At 42.2% G+C, this 19,240-nt stretch overlaps 1 protein-coding gene across 1 annotated transcript in view; it reads right to left on the bottom strand.

Moving 5' to 3' along the window:
* The window catches only part of LOC124719805 (speckle-type POZ protein-like), a 112,548-nt gene extending 93,697 nt beyond the window's left edge, over nucleotides 1-18,851 (bottom strand). Inside the window, exon 1 of the mRNA XM_047244998.1 lies at nucleotides 18,821-18,851. The gene's annotated coding sequence lies outside the window, so the exon portion shown is untranslated. The remainder of the gene's footprint in view (nucleotides 1-18,820) is intronic.
* Nucleotides 18,852-19,240: the final 389 nt, after the last annotated feature.

Here is a 19,240-nt window from a genome sequence, read left to right as displayed (position 1 = left end):
GGCAAGCACGCAAGTTTCCTGCCGAGGCGCCGGATTATCCGTCAACAGAGCGCCGTTTCCTGATCCTGGCCTGAGGACTTGCCTCGTTGAGGAGGCCGCGAGCTGCCGAAAAGGCGGCTGTAGAGATCCGCCCAGCGTGAGCCGAGCTGAGCCGTGTTTACACCTGGAGACAGTGTGGTGTACTCCGTCCATCATAACAACGAACGTGATGTAAACAGTACACGATATATATTGTACAGTGTTAGCTAGAATCTCATTGCATGTCGTGTCACGTGGAGTGGAAGTCAAGCTGTTTCCAGTACAGTCAAGTTCGATAACAGGGATACGTGTTATGCTGTGTTACACGCACAAAGACTGCGTGATAATGCGGGACAACGGCTTTAGCGGTGCATTAAACTTGGCCAGCGCTGGCCAGCTATCTGGGCCAAACCTAACCTGCAGTGATGTGAGCATTTGCAGTTCAGACGTAAAGAGACGAACAGAGAAACAATGTACCTTCGAATATCATGTAATCTTTAAAAAGAATGAAATAATATTCAGAAAAGCTCCAGCACTACCTCACGCTTCTTAATGACCAGACGGAAAGCATAAAACGCTCTCGTTCTCACGTCACGCAGTATTCTAATTACAAACAAGAGTGATGGAAATCCGTAACTTAAGCACAGGGTCAATATTCTGAGCGAGCTATGTGTGATGCAAAAGCATACTGCATGGATTTCACAATACTGTTGGATACTGAAGTCAGTGAAGGTAGTAATCACAGTCAGTCGTCTCATAATCTGGTAGCTCCTTCCTTATCCGAATCCCAGAGATACGTTTCAGTTCTGGAAGTGTCACCTACTACGTTTATAACGACCCCATCAACAACAGAATCCACGAATCCACCAAGCCGCCGCATATTCTCCTCTTCTTTTATGAGGTGTCAGTCTATCTCCCGCCAGCGTTAGGCAGTGGCATGTGAAAAAGTTAATTCCAGTACGTCTGTCTGGCTGTTGAACGGGCTTATTTCTCAGGCCAAATCCCTTAACTTGGCTCCAGATCAGTGCTGTTGGGTTCATGATGTATTGAATCAGTGACAAATGTAAGTATGCAGAACTTTTATGGAGTGCTCGATGTTGTGAAAATGATTGTTTTTCACGTTTCTACGACACTCATCACTCTGATTCGTGTGAGACTACATCTGTGCTATAAAACAATGGGGATAGTCCAAATAAATAGTATTCGGTTTTTATTTTAGGCCAGAAAATTAAATTATGTATTGTTAATTTAAGCAACCTTTATTAACAATCTTTCATAAAACTCGATAATTCAGAATTTGTATTTCAAATGAAAACAGGAATTTCGCGTGGAGTATGTAATTTGAAACAAGAAGAGGTGCATTACTCATAAAAATGATGATTAATTGGGAAATTACAAGATGTAGGTGCTTGAAACTGAACAAAAAAAATTGACGAAGGCCAGACTCGAATTAGCTATCCATGAACTACGGCATTTCATCAGTCTACTACACTACCGATTCCGTTATACAGCAAATGTGTGTTTGTTTTTCAACTGTATCCAATACAGTCCCTCGGAAAGCGTCAAAGCCGATTGTTTCCCTGCAAATTTATGAAAGACATTAAGAACAACCTATTTCTCGGCACTTTTTAACCGTAATCCACACGCGTAATTCACTACGAACCAGGAAGCAGCCTCAGCCCTTTTCAAATTGCGAATTAACAGCGCGACAATCTGAGCACAACAGTAAACAGACTGTGACCGTACACGATTTTTGAAATGAACTTCACATAGATAAAGCGTGATTAATAAAGACGTTGATGGCTGTTAACACATTTGAATACGTTAAAGTTTCATTTAACGTTACTTAGTAATAATATATCCAATACGTAAGTAGGACCTACTTCCAAGATCATAACAACACAAGTACAGGTGTGCTACGGCTTCTCACCAATCCTCGTGGTCACGTCGGTCCGCGAACCGAACTGGTCTAGCACGACAGCCATCTAGCGGTAGAAGGGGGTGAAGCTACGACAATTACCAGTCGTGTTATCCGTCCGCTAGAATGAATGCCGGTAGTCCGCGCATGAGCACTAGGCAGCGATAACTTGCGCATGCACAGATGAGGATATTGCAGTGCTTTCTTCTTGTTATTTGCTTAATATTATGTGTCTAGTGGCTAGTTTCAGATTATCGTGTTCGGGATTTCTCGCATTTTTTTTTTTTTCCGTAAGCACATTTTCATTGTTGTTGTTGTGGTCTCGAGTCCTGAGACTGGTTTGATGCTGCTCTCCATGCTACTTTATCCTGTGCAAGCTTCTTCATCTCCCAGTACCTACTGCAACCTACATCCTTCTGAATCTGCTTAGTGTATTCATCTCTTGGTCTCCCTCTACGATTTTTACCCTCCACGCTGCCCTCCAATAATAAATTGGCACATTTTCATAAATGCAGAAAAAATAATAATTTTTACCTGTAGAATTTGTTTTATACCAGCTGAATGTGAAAGCATTTTTGCTAATTAACGGCATCGTATTCTCGAAATGGAATGGAGCAAAGAGGCGCTAAGCGTCTTAATTTAGGCACACAACGAAGAAATGTGTAAGAGTGACTCACACAACCCTCTGTATTATAATAAGATATGTCGGCAGTCGTTTATTTCTGAGTAATATACATACAACGCTACGCAGTGACAACCCTTTGTATTATAATAAGATATGTCGGCAGTCGTTTATTTCTGAGTAATATACATACAACGCTACGCAGTGATTTTCGATTTGTATCACAATGCCGCAGCTTACGAATATTCGTGGTTGATTTGATTGCATCTGTTTCTTTATTGCAGCATGCCAGGAAAGAGAAACAGGCAGTGATAGGCGAGAAAGGCTGTGCAGTTTTGTCCAGTGCGACGAACGGGCACTGCAAAACTCTGAGTGGCACATATATCTCACGAAATAAGCATCAAACGAAAAAACTACAAAGAACAAAACTCGTCTAGCTTGAAGGGGGAAACCAGGTGGCGCTTTGATTGGCCCGCTAGATGGCGCTGCCATAGGTCAGAAGGATATCAACTGCGTTTCTTTAAATAAGAATCCCCATTTTTAATACTTATTCATGAAGTGCGTAAAGAAATATGAATGATTTAGTTGGACCACATTTTTCGCTTTGTGATAGATGGCACTGTAATAGTCACAAACGTAGAAGTACGTGGTATCACGTAACATTCCTCCAGCGCAGACGGTATTTGCTTCGTGATACATTACCCATGTTAAAATGGACCGTTTACCCATTGCGGAAAATGTCGATATCGTGTTGATGTACGGCTATTGTAATAAAAATGCCCAACGGGCGTGTGCTATGTAGGTTGCTCGGTATCCTGGACATCATCCAAGTGTCCGGATCGCTCGCCGGATAGTTACGTTATTTAAGGAAACAGGAAGTGTTCAGCCACATGTGAAAGGTCAGCCACGACGTGCAGCAAATGATGATGCCCAACTAGGGTTTTAGCTGCTGTCGCGGCTAATTCGTACATCAGCAGCAGACAAATTGCTCGAGAATCGGGAATCTCAAAAACGTCGGTGTTGAGAATGCTGCATCAAGATCGATTGCGTCCGTATTGCTATGCACCAGGAATTGCATGGCGACGACTTTGAACTTCGTGTACTGTCACTGGGCACAAGAAAAGTTATGGGACGATGACATATTTTTTGCACGCGTTCTGTTTAGCGGCGAAACGTCATTCACCAAAACCGGTAACGTAAAGCGGCATAATATGCACTATTGGACAACGGAAAATCCACGATGGCTGCAACAAGTTGAACCTTAATGACCTTGGCGGGTTTATGTATGGTACGGCATTATGGGAGGAAGGATAATTGGCCCCCATTTAATCGATGCCAATCTGAATGGTGCAATGTATGCTGATTTCCTACTTAATGTTGTACCTATGTTACTACAAGATGTTTCACTGCATGACAGAATGGCGATGTACTTCCAACATGATGGATGTCCGGCACATAGCTCGCGTGTGGTTGAAGCGGATACCACGGCCCGCACTTTCACCGGATCTGACGCCACCGGATTTATTTCTGGGGTGAAAGTGAAGGATATTTGCTATCGTGATCCACCGATTACGCCTGACAACATGCATCAGCGCTTTGTCAACGCATCTGCAAACATTACGATAGGTGAACTACTAGCTGTTGAGAGGAATGTCGTTACACGTATTGCCAAATGCATTGAGGTTGAACGGACATCATTTTGAGCATTTATTGCATTAATGTGGTTTTTACAGGTAATCACGCTGTAACAGCATGCGTTATCGGATATGATTACTTCACATACGTACACGTATCACATTAGAACAACAGAAATAAAATGTTCAAACATACCTATGTTCTGTATTTTAATTGAAAAATCCTACCTGTTACCAACTGTTCGTCTAAAATTGTGAGTCATATGTTTGTGACTATTACAGCGCCATCCAGCACAAAGCGAAATAGGAGGTCCAACTAAAACATTCATATATTTTTTACGTACTACACGAATATGTAATAAAAATGGGGATTCCTGTTTAAAGAAACGCAGTTGATGTCCGTTTGACCTATGGCAGAGCCATCTAGCGGGCTAGCCATAGCGCCATCTGGTTTCCCCCTTGAAGCTAGACTAGTTTCGTTCTTTGTAGTTTTTTCGTTTCACGCTTATTTCGTGAGACATTTGGCCCAGTCACGATCAATGGACCACCCTGGTCCATCTAAAACTATACCATGGATAAAAGTAGGGGGTAAGAGAAGTTCGTAAGCTCAAAGGGGACATCAAATGATTCTAGAAGTGACCCCCAGCCCCCACCCCCTTGGGTGGGGCAGGGCAACATTTAAATCTTAAATGGAAACCCCAATTTTTATTTCAGATTTGGATTTTCGATAAAAAAGTAATCAAGCTTTGTGTGAAACATTTTTTAAAACCGTTGACAGATTGCGCTGAAATCTTGAAACAAGTAAAATTGGGGAAGAACTCTAATTTCGAATGATCCGAGAAGGTCGCATAAAACCGATAAAAAATGTGCACCAATTCTTTCATTAGGCCAAATTAAGCTATTTTTTTTACAAACTGTATCCTACTCGCCACAGTTTTTGATGGAAAGAGGAGGAATGGTATTCAAATCTCGTTAGGAAACTTTTCACAATTGTATTTATCACACGACTGTGGCGCTACCGTGGCCAAACTGCTAACTATGGCCTAGTGTAAGGTAGGTGCATTGCGATCAGACGTCACCTCACTTTCAGATTGTGAACAGCAAACATCAAGTGACTAAAGTAAATTATTCTTTAGCGAAACATGGCTAACTATCCTCATATAGAGATTGTTGATATGATGCTAATTGTAGGTGAATGCCATAAAAATTATGCTGCAGCTGCGTAACTGTATGCGGATCGTTTCTCGAACAGACGACATCCAAGAGAAAACGTTATTCGAAATTGCACTCAATGAGCCCGGAATGGATACATGCACCATCAACCTCGTTATCGCAAATAAAATGAAAATGACGCTCGTTGCCTTACCGATCTCGCCTGTGTCCAACTCGATGCCGAAATTAGTAGTCGTGCGATTCAGAGACAAATTTGAATACCGAAATCAACTATTTTGAGGATTTTGAAGCCACATAAATATCACACCGACACGGGCATTAAACGCCGAACGATATGCAAATTCGCCTGCATTTCTGCCAATGGGCCTTGGAAATGATAAGAAGTGATAATGACATTTTTAGATACGTTATGTTCACCGATCAAGGCACATTGAAAAACAATGGCGAATTAAATCGCCATGGTTGTCATTATTGGTCCCCTGTCAATCCACAAGGCAGAGACCCGTTGACAATCAACACAAATGGTCGATAATGGTCTGGTGTGGAATTTTAAACGGTTACTTGATAGGAGCGTATTTTTTTAACCGAAATGTTACTGGGGAATCCTATTTACAACTTCTTAAATTTACGGTACCCTAGTCGGTGGATAGGGCGCAGCGGACCAATTCAGTGGCCTCCACGTTCACGCGACCTAACATCTCATTTTTTGCTTGCGGGGTTATTTAAAAAGTATTGTTTTTGAAGCCCACAACCAGGAACGATATGGAGCAACGCATTCGCGTGTGCAGCCATACCAAGGGATGTGCTGCTCAAAACTGTGGGCAACATTCGCAGACGATTGACTTCATGCATTGAAGAAATGGGGGTAAGTTTGAACAATTTCTTCGTGGCTAACTTCATTAATTAACCACCCGAAATTGAGATGCAAGGGGACTTACACTAAATGAAGCACACGACGGGAACATCATTCTACTACGTCCATGTAGCCTAATTTGGCGTAACATTGGTGCACATTTTTTATTGGTTTGAGGCGTCTTTCTAGGATTCTAAACTATTTTACTTTTTTCTCGATTTCAGTGCAATCTGTCAATGGTTTTAAAAAAATTTTTCAGACAAAACTTGATTACTTTTTTATGGAGAATCGGAACCTGCAATAAAAATGGGCGTTTCCATTTAAGATTTAAAAGTTTCCCCTCGCACCACCCAAGAGGGTGGTTGCTGGCACTTACGTGTAGTATCATTTGATGTCCCCTTTGAGCTAAGGAACTTGTCTGATCCACTATTTCTACCCGATGTATAGTTTTTGAGATAATCTCATCCGAAACTTCGGATTGACCGCAATGTATATATTCCAGACTCGGAAACATAAGGCAAGTGCGTCTATAATTACTAGGCCTTAAAAAATGGCAGTGCGTATATCCACAAGATCTTTTGAAGGGATGATGCCTGCCGGAGTGGCCGTGCGGTTCTAGGCGCTACAGTCTGGAGCCGAGCGACCGCTACGGTCGCATGTTCGAATCCTGTCTCGGGCATGGTTGTGCGTGATGTCCTTATGTTAGTTAGGTTTATCTAAGTTCTAGGTGACTGATAACCTCAGAAGTTAAGTCGCATAGTGCTCAGAGCCATTTTTGAAGTGCTGCACTGTGCTATACTGTGACTAAAAGCCAAACTCTGAAAAGATACCAGCCTGCAACATAACAGGGCATGTACCGTTGTTTTATCTGTGATCTATGCTGGTATGATCACGAAACCTGCAAACATATGATTTAATTCTCTCTTTCGACAATGTGGGATAGTCCCCCTCATCTCTGTGTCACACTTGCTAATTCCATCTTCTATCACAGAGAGTAATTTCTAGAATAAGGCAATTTCCATCCTCATGAAGTTCACAAATTCTTGTGGATCTTCAGGCCTTTCATTAGCAGTGAATATATTAGAATGCCTTCGTTCCTTCCTTTCACCAACTGGCTTTTAAACACTTTTAAGAAACCCATGAACCCTGGCCCAGAGTCGAACTCAACAACGTCTGACTTTTCGTTTTCACCGTTGTTCTGCCTTAATCCGAATATTTACAGTCACTATCAGGGCAATAACCCCTAAAATAAGCGCGTCCTCCATGTGCAAAATGCAGTGTAAATGTAAATTTAGATACACATATACTAGTGTAACCAAATGTCGTAATATAAAGTTAACTGTTGAGCCCATAATTCGGAACTGTAGTAACCTATACCAGAGAAAACAGTCAATTAATAAATAGTAATAAGAAAACAACTTGTTATTAAACAGGATCCTCGACCTCAAATAATTTGAACGAATGATGTTACAATATCTTACACTGTTCCCCTTGTGTTTCCTGTGGTATAAAGGACGACTTTACAAGAGATCAGACAGTTCTATTTGCGTTTCGCGCGTTACTACAGTCTACTGCGCATGTGCGGCAGGTACATTCCTCGTGGATGGTGTAATAGGTCGACTTGAACCAGTCTGTAGTCACACATATGCACGCTTGGGGCGCTGGTGCATAGATGTACAGTTTAGGCGCATCGTTTAGTAGGTGCTTTACAGTCTGGATTTTACAGTGAGCGTCCCGGCGTCTCTTCAGTAAGAGGGTTTTGATGTTTGTGTCGCCGAGGCACTTGTGCTGAGTTGTGATGATCGTTTGCCTGCGAGCTGGTCTGCATGCATTTAGGCCGTTTGCCGTACCTGTTAAATTACCACACGCTCACTGAACTATAGTGTGATCTGAACTGAAGCGTTCGTCGCTCGCGCATTTTGCTGTCCTATCCTATGAGAGTTCAGACTTTCATTTTGTAATTACTGTTGTACTTTAATTTCCTGTTAATGGGACAGAGTAGTTAACGTTTAAATGTGTCATTACCGTTTATGCTGTCAGTGGGGGTTCAATCCAGACGTCTTCTCACCGTGTGCATTCGGATTTTTATATTATACTATTGAAGTTTAATGTTGTATCTATTTCTGTTGTAAGCAGACTGTGTGTCATGTAGGGTTTCTCTATAATGCTGTGTAATGGCGTGTGGGCGGTGTCGCTGAATCTGAATACCTCACTGTGTCTGTTAGTCAAAGGTTTCGGTATGTATCATGATCAGACAGGGTAACAGGTTAAAGACTTGTCAAGGTCCTGTACTCAAGAAAAAGCCTTTGGTGTTAGACATTTGTGTACTAAATTGCTCCTTTTCATTTTACAAAAATGGTTCAAATGGCTCTGAGCACTATGGGACTTAACATCTATGGTCATCAGTCCCCTAGAACTTTGAACTACTTAAACCTAACTAACCTAAGGACATCACACAACACCTAGTTTCATTTTACAAATGTGTACCGTTGTATTTTCGATAGCTCGGTAATTACTGTGTTGTATGTTTCAGGACAGGGGCTACCCAGTAGGACGTCGCTATCAGGAGAAAATAAATTGGTGTTCTACGGATCGGAGTGTGGAATGTCAGATCCCTTAATCGGGCAGGCAGGTCAGAAAATTTAAAAAGGGAAATGGATAGGTTAAAGTTAGATATAGTGGGAATTAGTGTGGTTCGGTGGCAGGACAGATAAGACTTCTGGTCAGGTGAATACAACATTATAAATACAAAACCTAATAGAGGTAATGCAGGAGTAGGTTTAATAATGAATAAAAACAATAGGAGCGTGGTAAGCTACTATGAACAGCATAGTGAATGCATTATTGTTGCCAAGATATACACGAAGCACACGCCTACCGCAGTAGTACAAGTTTATATGCCAACTAGCTCTGCAGATGACGAAGAGATTGAAGAAATGTATGGTGAGATAAAATTAATTATTCAGATAGTGAAGAGAACCGAAAATTTAATAGTCATGGGGGACTGGAATTCGATAGTAGGAAAATGAAGAGAAGGAAAAGTTGTAGACGAATATGGAATGAGGGAAAGGAATGAAAGAGGAAACCACTCGTAGAATTTTGCACAGAACATAACTTAATCACAGCTAACACATGGTTTAAGTATCATGAAGAAAGGTTGTATACATGGAAGAGGCCTGGAGACACTGGATCTTTTCACATATATTATATAATGGTAAGACAGAGATTTAGGAACAAAGTTTTAAATTTTAAGACACGTCCAGGGGCAGATGTGGACTCTGACCACAATTTATTGGTTATGAACTGTAGATTAAAACTAAAGAAACTGCAAAAAGTTAGGAATGAAAAGAGATGGGACCAGGACAAACTGCATGAACTAGAGGTTGTAGAGAGTCTTAGAGACAGCATTAGGGACCTATTTATAAGAATGGAGGGAATAAATACGCTGGAAGAAAAATGGGTAGGTTTGAGAAATGAATTAGCAACAGAGGATCAAGAAGGTAAAATGACGAGGGCCAGTAAAAATCTTGAGTAACAGAAGAAATACTCAATTTAACTGATGAAGGAAGAAAATATAAAAAAACACTAAATGAAGCAGGCAAAAAGGAATACAAACGTTTCAAAAAAGTAGCCGGCCACTGTGGCCGAGCGGTTCTAGGCGCGTCAGTCCGGAATCGCGCGACCACTGCGGTCGCAGGTTCGAATCCTGCCTAGGGCATGGATGTGTGTGATGTCTTTAGGTTAGTTAGGTTTAAGTAGTTTTAAGTTCTAGGTGACTGATGACCTCAGATGTTAAGTCCCATAGTGCTCAGAGCCATTTGAACCATTCAAAAATGAGATCGACAGGAAGTGCAAAACGGCTAAGCACGGATGGCTACAGGACAAATGTGAGGCTGTAGAGGTATACATCACTAGGTGTAACGTAGTTACCGCCTGCAGGAAAATTAAATAGATCTTTGAAGAAAACAGAACCTCTTGTATGAATATCAAGAGCTCAGATCGAAAACCATTTGTAAGCAAAGAAGGGAAGGCAGAAAGATGGAAGGAGTATATAGAGGGTCTATACAAGGGCGGTGTACTTGAGGACAGTATTATGGTAATGGAAGACGATGTAAATGAAGATGAAGTGGGAGATACGATACTGCGTGAAGAGTTTGACAGAGCACTGAAGGACCGAAGCCGAAACAAGGCGCGAGGAGTAGACAACATTCCACTAGAACCACTGATAGCCTTGTCAGAGCCAGCTCTGACGGAACTCTGCCATCTGGTGAGCAATATGTATGAGAAAGGCGAAATACTCTCAGACTTCAAGAAGAATATAATAATCACAATCTCAAAGACAGCAGGTGAAAACTGGTGTGAAAATTACCGAAGTTATTAAAGTAATGGATGCAAAATACTAACACGAATTCTTTATAGACGAATGGAAATCTGGTAGAAGCCGACGTCGGGGAAGATGAGTTAGGATTCTGTAGAAATGTAGGAACACGTGAAGCAATACTAAGACTTGTCTTGAAGGTAGTCTTAGGAAAGCCAAACCTACGTTTCTAGCATTTGTAAACTTAGTGAAAGCTTTTGCCAATTCTGACTGGAATACTCTCCTTCAAATTCTGAAGGGGTCAAACACAGAGTTCGAAGGCTATGTACGATTTATACAGAAGTCAAATCGCAGTTACAAGAGTCAGGGGGTATGAAAGGTAAGCAGTGGTAGGGAAGGAAGTGAGACAGGGCTGTAGCCTATTCAAAATATTATTCAATCTGTACATTGAGCAAGCAGTAAGGGAAACAAAAGAAAATTAAGAGCAGGAATGAAAATCCATAAGAGAAGCTATAACAACTTTGAGGTTTGCCGATGACATTGTAATTCTATCACAGACAGCAAAGGACCTGAAAGAGCAGTTGGACGGAATGGACAGTGCCTTGAAAGGATGATACAATATGAACATCAACAGAAGCAAAACGACGATATGGAATGTAGTTGAATTAAACCAGGTGATGCTGAGGGAATTAGATTAGGAAATGAGACACTTAAAGTAGTAGATGAGTTTTGCTATTTGGAGAGCAAAGTAACTGATGATGGTCGAAGTAAAGAGGATATAAAAAGTAGACCGGCAATGGCAAAGAATGCGTATCTGAAGAAGAGAGACTTTTTAACATCGAGTATGGATTTAAGTGTTAGGAATTATTTTCTAAAGGTATTTGTATGGAGTGTAGCCATGTATGGAAGTGAAACATGGACGATAAATAGACAAGAAGAGAATAGAAGCTTTCGAAATGTGCTGCTACGGAAGAATGCTGAAATTAGATGGATGGATCATGTAACTAATGAAGAGGTACTGAATAGAATTGGGGAGAAGAGGAATTTGTGGCACAACTTGACTAGCAGAAGGGATCGGTTGGTAGGACATGTTCTTAGGCATCGAGGGATCATCAGTTTAGTAGTGGATGGCAGCGTGGGGGGTAAAAATTGGAGACGAAGAGATGAATACGCTAAGCAGATTCAAAGGGATGTAAGTTGCAGCAGGTACTTGGAGATGAAGAACCTTGCACAGGATAGAGTAGCATGGAGAGCTGGATCATATCAGTCTTTGTACTGAAGACCAAAACAACATGTCTGAACTACGACGAAGTTGTTTTAAACACATCAAGGTAGACCGTTGCTCTGAGGCAGATGTTTGATTACCTGAGTTGCAGAATCCGACGGAGCGTAAAAATTATTTCTACAGCTTACGAGCCTGTGTGACAACAGGTACAATTGTTGGTCCTATATTTAAATCTCTACATCAGCAAAACTATTTCGTTGTGTTCTGGGAGCAATATTAAATACTGTCGAGACTTTGCGCCTTTCAGCGTGCCCATTTGATATGTTTTGGCTCATGTAACATGCAAAATTCTTTAATGACGAACCTCTGTAATTTTTTAAGATATCGAGTTTGTTTGATGAATACGTATTGTGTACTTGATTGTTTCATTTGTGCACGAGCACCTTACGTCTCCAATCTAGCTCCCTGCCGCCTGAAGTATTGTACGCAAGGGAGTAAACCGAATGAGGCAGAACTGTCTTAAACAGCTCCACTCTTCAACCACCCATCTAAATTCAGATTTTCGTGGTATCCCAAAATCATTTCATGCATATGTCAGTTTTAGTCCTACCATAAGGCCACAAACAACTACTGGTCTTAGTCTTTTCATTCTGGACCTGTAAATCTGCAAAGTTCGCCATATGTGAATTACCTTAATTTGTCGTTCTTAAATTGTAATACCAAGACGTGTCCGATATGCTACTACTACTACTACTACTACTGATACCAATACTACTACAACAACACACAAATGCTAAAATTCGCTTACATACCTGCTCAATGAATGCATGACAGTGTAATCACGTTCTGGACATTGTTTACTCATGCGGACTTGGTACCTCATTCCTTCTTCAGTTTATCTACAATCAGAGGTACAGTTTTCAGTCCTTCCTTGCCTTTTACAGATAATGGTCGACCTTTCGTAGTTGCTAAGTAGCATTCCGAACAGCTATAACTGCTGTACCCAAGTTTGTTCCCAGTGTCTCAGCTAAGGTGCAATTCCTACTGACTTTGTGGATGGAGAATGTGTAGGGAAAATGAATCACAGTTAATTACGATGTGAAACTAGAAAGTAGTGAAGAACAGTTTATCAGTGCCACATCTTTGTAGTAGGTACCCACTAAAATAAATAACTCCCTGATAAGGAACTTGATTACCATGTGGGGCGACGTACTACAGTGTCAATTTCTGCCATATAGGCGACGCTGGTTACTTCTTCGAAGCGCCAACAAAGCCAATACAGGTTCGATAGGTTTATTTCTATTTTAATCTGGTGCTGAGTTAATAGGAAGATTATTAAACCTCTATGTAATCACTTAATGACTGGGGCCGTACTTCTGACAAATTTCAATGACGTGTGGAAACAGAGATCTGTAAAAATGTAGACAAGCAAAATTAGTTACTGATCTGTTAGAGTCCTTCAATTCTTTTCAAAAGTCTATGTGAAAACGCCTCGGATAGAATACGGACTCGTGTGACTGGGCAGAACTTAACAGCCACGAAGTTTGCTTTTCGCAAAGAGTTTGGTATAGTGAAAGCAGTACCAAACCTCACAAATTAAATGATTGCAGAGGTAATCAACATTAAAGATCCCGCTTTACGTTTTGTGAAGTTGCGAAAGTCTTTCACTGTGTGGGCCACAAAGTTCTAGAGGGCAAACAATTAGCTGTGGCATTAACAGCATCCTTTCTCCATTAGTGGAGTCTGACCTTAATAATAGAAATCATATGATGTCGCAGGAATGAAACTGACCTCAGAAGGGGAAAATGGCGTGCAAGGTCCCATAAAGACATGGGTACTAGGCACACACTTGTTGTTAATCCACATAAAAATATGTTGCCTTCCAGAGACTGTGAAGTCAGGTTTCAGACAAGGAATAATGACCTGTTTTCAATACAAGTAGGCATTACTGATTTTACACTAGATTAAATCCAGTGTGTATAAAATTCCTATTGCTTTGTGCGTCAAAGAGAATACTTTAGTCCGATATGAGAATTTTAATCTGTGCAAATTTTGTTAAGATGAAAGCGAGTTGCTGATACTGGGATGTGGTTGTGTAAAGGTGGGCAGAAGGGAAGTCTTCTTTTACTGGTAGAGAGAGTAATGATTTTACTCAAAATGTATACTAACAGTCGGAGTGTGCATTACAGGGAAAAGAATTATAGCCGCGGGCAGTGGAAGCAGTTTGAGCACGCAGAGACTAAGGAAAAGTTAAGTAGCCAGCATATTAACTTAGCAGCACTGTCGCATTAAAATACAAAAATGTAAGATGAGACCACACTATTCGTTTCGAAAGTATCGACAGAGAAGTCAGAACGACAAGAAAAGAGTCAAGATCCAAGAACTTAAATTTCAGAGGCGTATCGACGCAGACGGTATAAGATTATCAAGAAAAAGGATGAAGATAAGGGAAGTACGAGAGGGAACGAATAGTCACCACAGAACACGAGCATACGTTACAGTAAGAGATAATGTGCAGTAAATAAGAGCGTTGTCTCGTCTGAGAAACAAAGTAAGAATCTGAAATACAGAGATGGAGCAGACTTTGATATAAAGCGTGAGCGTGAACCGACTTTTTGCTTGAGAGAACGGGAAGTATTAAACTCATTAAGTATTGCCAAATAGTTTAATGTGAGGACCAAATACCCGTTATCAAAAGTGGTAATTCAAATAAAGTGATGGCATCCAACGTGAGTGAAGGACTGTAAAAGTAATACGTCCATTTGTATAATTTTACGGCAACATCTGTTAATGAAACTGAACGTTTACAGACACCGTTTCTTTTAGACGGTGTTTTTGATACACTATGTCATCAAAAGTATCCGGAATCACAAAAAACATACATTTTTCATATTAGGTGCATTGTGCTGGCACCTGTTGCCAGGTACTGCATATCAGCGATGTTAGTAGTAATCAGTCATCGCGAGAGGGCAGAATGGGGCGCCCTGTGGAACTCACGGAATTCAAACATTGTCAGGTGATTGGATGTCACTTGTGACATACGTCCTTACGCTACATTTCCACACTCCTAAATATCCCTAGGTCCACTGCTTCCGATGTGATAGCGAAGTGCAAATGTGAAGGCACACGTACAGCACAAAAGCGTACAGGCCGACCTCGTCTGTTCACTGAAAGAGGCCCCCGACAGTAGAAGAGAATCGTAATGTATAATAGGCAGACCTCTATCCAGACCATCACACAGCAATTCCAAACGGCATCAGGATCCACTGCAAGTACTGTGATAGGCGGGAGTTGAGAAAACTTGGATCTCATGCTCGAGCGGCTGATCATAAGCCACACATCACACAAGTAAATACCAAACGACGCCTCGCTTGGTGTAAGGAGTGTAAACCTTGGACGAATGATCAGAGGAAATATGTTGTCTAGACTGACAAATCACGATACACAATTGGTCGATCCGATGGCAAGGTGTAGGTATGGCGGATGCCCGGTAAAAGTCATTTGCCAACAGTAAAATTTGGAGGGGTGGTGTTATGGTGTGGTGATATTTTTTATGTAGGGGGATATCACCCCTTGTTGTTTTGCATGCCACTATCACAGCACAGGCTTACACTGAAGTTTTAAGCACCTTCTTGCTTCCCACTGTTGAAGATAAATGATAAACGATAATGCACGGCCTGTGGTGGAATGGTTACACGACAATAACATCCCTATAATGGACTGGCCTGCACAGAGTCCTGACCTGAATGCAACAGAATACGTTTGGGATGTTTTGGAACGCCGACTTCGTGCCAGGCCTCACCGACCGACATCGATATCTTTTCTCAGTGCAGAACTCCGTGAAGAATGAGCCACCATTCCCCAAGAAACAATCCACACCTCATAGAACGTATGTAAGCGAGAGTGGAAGCTGTCATCAAGGCTAAGGGTGGGCCAACAGCATATTAAATTCCACCATTACCGATGGAGGGAGCCCCGAACTTGTAACACATTTTCAGCCAGGTGTCCAGATACTTTTGATCACATAGTGTATGAGCCGAGATAAAAACATTACGAGGCATCCGATCAGCGGAGCGAAGGAACCATGCTAATTGGCCTCTCCATTTGATCCAGTCACTGGGATATGTGGCATCGTGTACATCACATACTTGCACATATTAGGGTGCAGGCATTCCAATTACTCGTTGTCTACATCTACATCTACATCTACATCTACGTCTACATGATTACTCTGCAATTCACATTTAAGTGCTTGGCCGAGGGTTCATAGCACCACAATCATACTATCTCCCTACCATTCCACTCCCGAACAGCGCGCGGGAAAAATGAACACCTAAAACTTTCTGTTCGAGCTCTGATTGGTCTTATTTTATTTTGATGATCATTCCTACCTATGTAGGTTGGGCTCAACAAAATATTTTCGCACTCGGAAGAGAAAGTTGGTGATTGAAATTTCGTAAATAGATCTCGCCGCGACGAAAAACATCTTTGCTTTAATGACTTCCATACCAACTCGGGTATCATATCTGCCACTCTCTCTCCCCTATTGCGTGATAATACAAAACGAGCTGCCCTTTTTTGCACCCCTTCGATGTCCTCCGTCAATCCCACCTGGTAAGGACGAACAGAGGACGAACGGGTGTAGTGTAAGCTGTCTCTTTAGTAGACTTGTTGCATCTTCTAAGTGTCCTGCCAATGAAACGCAACCTTTGGCTCGCCTTCCCCACAATATTATCTATGTGGTCTTTCCAACTGAAGTTGTTCGTAATTTTTACACCCAGGTACTTAGTTGATTTGACAGCCTTGAGAATTGTACTATTTATCGAGTAATCGAATTCCAACGGATTTCTTTTGGAACTCGTGTGGATCACCTCACACTTTTCGCTATTTAGCGTCGACTGTCACCTGCCACACCATACAGCAATCTTTTCTAAATCGCTTTGCAACTTCGGATGACCTTACTAGACGGTAAATTACAGCATCATCTGCGAACAACCTAAGAGAACTGCTCAGATTGTCACCCAGGTCATTTATATAGATCAGGAACAGCAGAGGTCCCAGGACGCTTCCCTGGGGAACACCTGATATCACTTCAGTTTTACTCGATGATTTGCCGTCTATTACTACTAACTGCGACCTTCCTCACAGGAAATCACGAATCCAGTCGCACAACTGAGACGATAGCCCATACGCCCACTACTTGATTAGAAGTCACTTGTGAGGAACGGTGTCAAAAGCTTTCGAGAAATCTAGAAATACGGAATCAACTTGAGATCGCCTGTCGATAGCGGCCATTACTTCGCGCGAATAAAGAGCTGGATGCGTTGCTCAAGAACGATGTTATCTGAAACCATGCTGATTACGTATCAATAGATCGTTCCCTTCGAGGTGATTCATAAAGTTTGAATACAGTATATGCTCGAAAACCCTAATGCAAACCGATGTCAGTGATATAGATCTGTAGTTCGATGGATTCCTCCTACTACCCTTCTTAAACACTGGTGCGACCTGCGCAATTTTCCAATCTGTAGGTACGGATCTATCGGTGAGCAACCGGTTGTATACGATTGCTAAGCAGGGAGCTATTGTATAAGCGTAATCTGAAAGGAACCTAATCGATATACAATCTGGACCTGAAGACTTGCCCGTATCAAGCGATTTGAGTTGCTTCGCAACCCCTAAGGTATCTACTTCTAAGAAACTCATGCCAGCAGCTGTTCGTGTTTCAAATTCTGGAATATTCCATTCGACTTCCCTGGTGAAGGAATTTCGGAAAACTGCGTTGAATAACTCCGCTTTAGCGGCACAGTCGGCAGTAAAAGTACCATTGGCATTGCGCAGCGAAGGTATTGACTGCGTCTTGCCGCTTGTGTACTTTACATACGATTCGAATCTCTTCCGTTCAAAATGGTTCAAATAGCTCTGAGCACTATGGGACTTAACATCTATGGTCATCAGTCCCCTAGAACTTAGAACTACTTAAACCTAACTAACCTAAGGACAGCACACAACACCCAGCCATCACGAGGCAGAGAAAATCCCTGACCCCGCCGGGAATCGAACCCGGGAACCCGGGCGTGGGAAGCGAGAACGCTACCGTACGACCACGAGATGCGGGCAGAATCTCTTCGGATTTTCTACCAAATTTCGAGACAATGTTTCGTTGTGGAACCTATTAAAGGCATCTCGCATTGAAGTCCGTGCCAAATTTCGCGCGACTGTAAATTTTAGCCAATCTTCGGGATTTCGCGTTCTTCTGAACTTGGCATGCTTTTTCCGTTGCCTCTGCAACATCGTTCGGACCCGTTTTGTGTACCATGGGTGATCAGTTCCATCTCTTACCAATTTGTTCTGAACACCTACTGTTGTGTACAACGTTTTTGAGTAAACAGTATTATCTTTGCAAACTTCTGGAGCCACCCTCTACATCGAAATAAATGGGTCATCCAACTTTCCTCCATGTTCTTAGTTTAGTTAACCATTTATGAACCCAGAGAATCTGAAGTTCTTCCAGCTGTCACACAGATCTTACGTACATTACCGCTCTACATATTTCTTCCAGCAACTGTCGTCTGAAACGTTCTGGCATATCAAAACTCTGTGCCGGATCGAGTATCGAACTCGGGACCTTTGCCTTTCTCGGGAAAGTGCTCTGGTAGGAAGTTTCATATCAGCGCACATTCGGCTGCAAAGTGAAAATTACATTCGGAACTCTCGCCTGCTTGAATCCAACAAGTGTACAACAAAAGCAACGTTCGTTCTGTAATCTGTTTCAGAACCATGCAACTTGTAAAAATAGCACAAATCAGTGTTTACTAAAGTTCATAGCAGACGTGAGCCAATTTACGAGCTCATAATAAGAGCTGTCGCGCTACAGGTCGCGGAATATAGTTGGGAAAAGAGTAAAACATCTCTGTCTCCCATAAGTTTCCCCCGTTTTCATAGCGTCCGCTCTTAAGTGTGGACAACACTGAGAACAGGAGACAGCCAAATAGAGGGAAGTTAGACGCACAGTACATACCTACCGTACGTTGATGGAAGGAGTACGTGGAGACTCACCAGACACGTCGGGCGCCGCGGCAGCCAGTGCAGTGGTGGCCGGCAGCGAGACTCGCCTCCTGTGCTGGACTGGGCTGCCGCCTCCCACCCACTCTGTCTGCAGTTTTCCTCGAGACCCCCTCCCTTCCTCAGTCCCCCCCTCCGCGCCCTCAACGATAACCCTTGAACAGGACGTTTGAAGTATTTCTGCCATGTGGTCTTAGCCAAAGCATTCAGAAATGTTGCTTTTACGTAAAACGAGGAAGTCAGTTGAAGTCCCGTATTCTGTCACTCAGTGGTCATACTGGCACCGTAATGGAAGATGATGCATTCAGTCTTTCACTGCGAAATAGGGCCCTCCTTTCAATCATCGCCTGCCGGTGTGGCCGAGCGGTTCTAGGCGCTTCAGTTTGGAACCGCGCGACCGCTACAGTCGTAGGT

Source organism: Schistocerca piceifrons, chromosome 11 (genome assembly GCF_021461385.2).
Source record: "Schistocerca piceifrons isolate TAMUIC-IGC-003096 chromosome 11, iqSchPice1.1, whole genome shotgun sequence".
In the NCBI taxonomy this organism is placed as follows: Eukaryota; Metazoa; Arthropoda; class Insecta; order Orthoptera; family Acrididae; genus Schistocerca; species Schistocerca piceifrons.
The sequence above is the reverse complement of the archived record's forward strand: the minus strand, read 5'-3'. Positions and strand labels throughout refer to the sequence as shown.